The following is a 3386-nucleotide window of genomic DNA, read 5'->3' on the forward strand; positions in this document are numbered from 1 at the left end:
CTTGGTTCCGCTAGACTAGAACAGTGCTGTGAGAAAGAAGTTGTTTATCGCATAGATTAAAGCGGATACCGAGTAGCCATAATACCAATCAGGGTACCAGTAATAGGCCTACTTGAAATTCTATAAAGATAAAGAAATTATTAGTCACTATGATAATTATGACAATAATGATAATGATAATTATAATATTCTTTCAACCCGAAGAACCTCTTCATTCTAGTCCTGTTCTTACGGTTTTGTTTTGTTTCTTTGTTTGATGAATTATGAGTCATAGAATTTCTTATCCGAACTCCGTTTTTCACTCACACACACTGATTATTCGGGCCTTACAGCCAACAAGTTTGCTTCTATGTAGGTCTCGTCATACTTCTCTTTGTACAACTCAAACAGTAATTTGGATTTCGACCAGTTATCGTCATGATTAATGTATAGTATATATATATATATATATATATATATATATATATATATATATATATATAAACATATATATATACATATAATATATATAAATTAAATACATAAATGTATATGTGTGTACTCCTTGTTTACTTTTGACAAAGTACTAATCACTGTTTAACCTGATATGTGACGTATGAAATAAACTGAAACATTTGTCATTTTTTGCGTGTGTTTCTTTCTTCGTTCATACCATCATGGGTTACACGGCATTAAGTCCTCAAAGCCATGCTTCATGCTTCTTTGTGTGTGTGTGTGTGTGTGTGTGTGTGTGTGTGTGTATTAGACATAGAGTAGAGAATTCTCTTTCATTGGAGCGATTAATTTCTGATGTATGGTTGTATATTTCAGTTGTAAATCTTTCTATAACAACTAAATTGCCAAATGTACCATTTCTAATTCTTTAATTAGCAACGCGCATTTCAGAAAACATTTTGTTTGCTATTTGAATAATTGGCCCGGAGTTTCACCTGAACTATCACTACAGTGGGAAGAGTAGGAAATAGAAGGTGCAAGGTCTGTTACTTTAAACTCCGATTTTGTCAACTTTCTCACCTAATGTAAACATCACAGAGCAAGTGAATAAGAATTATTGTCATGATAGATTGTTTTCTAAATGAAGTTGAATTATATGTAATATACATATTCATATATGGTACAATTTTATTACGTATACAAGTGTAAGAAAATCATAAATATATAAAACATATGTAATACATATATATAGCATACAGTTGTCAGTTGTTGATTATGTATGTGATTGACGTTTTGACGATTGACGTTTTCATTACCTTTTTGTTTTTTGATACTGTGTATTGAACCAATCGCCTTCCTATAAACTCAGCGTGCCTTATTCATTTTCTTGCAGAAAAGTATTGCGGAAAATAATTCTTTTAGATAAGTGGCGATGAAAAAAAAGATATCAAATTGATTGGTTCGAGACATAACGCATGCATCTATTCAAACTTCTGGAGTTAATTTTGATCTCAATTTACGAACAATTATCAACAGCCTCCTTGAGAGGTCTCGAAAGGGGCTCGTTCTTATCTTTATAAAAAGGTTTTCATTTATCCATTCTTGGCAAATCTATCTTGACTTGTATTTCATGAATCATATTATAGATGTACAACTGTTATGCTAAAAGCAAGCCGTTTTTGCTTACCATCCCTCGATCATTTTTTCTCCATGTTCTACCTTTGAATCTCTTTGAAAGAGAATTCTAGTTCAATCATCCCAAATAACCTTGCCTTCTCACAAAATATTTTCCTTTGTTGAATGAGAAGAATGAGTGTACCCGGAGTATGCTCAAAGGTCTGCGCAAGAAAATACAAATCAATTTCAGCGGTGAAATTTTGAAGACGCCACACTGTGTTTCTGAATCTTCTTTTACTGATCAATTGAATTAAAATTCACAAGTACCCTTTTAAGATTTCCAGGCAGACCCTTCTTTTGACGCTAATGTTGTCCTTGCTTTGCTTAACCCAAAAGTGAATACGGGGAGATACACAACCTCCGAATGGTTTGAAAATTGTAGAGATAGCATTGAGATCGGCAGGTTAAAGATCAAACAAAGCAGCAAGAAAAAAAAACACCCACACAATTACTTGGGAGATATTTTCGTGGGCAATCGATGCTGCTGCCTCTAATTGTGCTAGCTATAACCAGCAATGAGGCTATGAAGTTGTCCCTTTTCACCAGCTTGCTCCTCTTTTATCTATATGATGGAAGGAATACCCCTATGTGGGGTCACTAATAGTCAAACTAGGTTATCTCCAGACTTCCAATGGAAGAGCACATCGGGCTAAAAGTTAAGAGATATAAAATGTTTTATACAAAATATTTTATACTTTGGCAATTCCACTTCAAATTGTTCCTTAATAGCATCTTTTGTAGAATCCATCTAGTGAAGTCGAACTCATCATCTCATCAGTCAATATTCAATACTCATTCAGCTGGTAGCCACAAAAGGAATGAGAATTAGGTTTGGGAACGACATTTTCCCATAAAGCGGTTGCCTCAATGGCAATTAAATAGTCTAGGCTTTCGTTGCTCAGTTTTGGGAAAATAATTGCTATAATCTGTTATTGCGTCATGGCACGATGATCATTAATAAAATGATTTGATAATTCAATTCAGTTCAATTTTGTTTGTTTCTTTGAAAATGCAAGTAAAGGAAATGTTGTAATTTCACATGCAGTAATAATTGCCTAAATGTCAAAGAAAACAATTCACGTTATCCATTTTTGGGAAAACAAATTGGCGATCTTTCATGTGTGATGAGTAATCACAAGACATGCATTTATGGAGCAATTTCATAGTTCAGTGAAGTTCAAACTATTCATTCTTTTAAGATTACAAATTAAGGAAGTTTAGTGATCTCTCGTGCAGTAGTAGCTTATCAAAATGGCAAAGAAGATGGCTCAAGTTACTGAGTTCTGGAAGGTCATAAAATGCATACCCCAAGTTAATCAGTCCAGGAATGATTCAATAAATCAATATCTAGTCATCTGATATTACAAGTGTATAAACAGAGGAATTTGGGGGAGGGGATATTTTTGTAAACAAGCAATTCCCCTACAATACCCTTAAAAATAGTGTACCCTGCAAACTGTTCTGTTTTCACAAATTGGATTATACATATGGAGAAGACATTGGTCACAGATGAGTTCCATCCTAAAGGCCGTGTCACACCTTTCCGGGCAAGCTACGCGGGCTTGTTCAGAGTAGGGATTTTCCAGCACAGAGGAGAATTTTCTGCGGGCGGACAAGAATGTTTACGAGTTTCGCACTTGTGTCTTACCTGCTAGACGAGTGCTACTTAACTTCTACTTGCGTGTATTCCGTGTGACCTGCGTGAGAGCTTTGAAACCGATCCGCTTTCTGTTAGGAGAGACTTACGGGTAGAAGTACCTGCGTTGGAGTTGCCT

Source organism: Diadema antillarum, unplaced genomic scaffold (assembly GCF_040938485.1).
Source record: "Diadema antillarum isolate AM-2024a unplaced genomic scaffold, OU_Dant_1.0 seq00000893_RagTag, whole genome shotgun sequence".
Lineage (NCBI taxonomy): Eukaryota > Metazoa > Echinodermata > Echinoidea > Diadematoida > Diadematidae > Diadema > Diadema antillarum.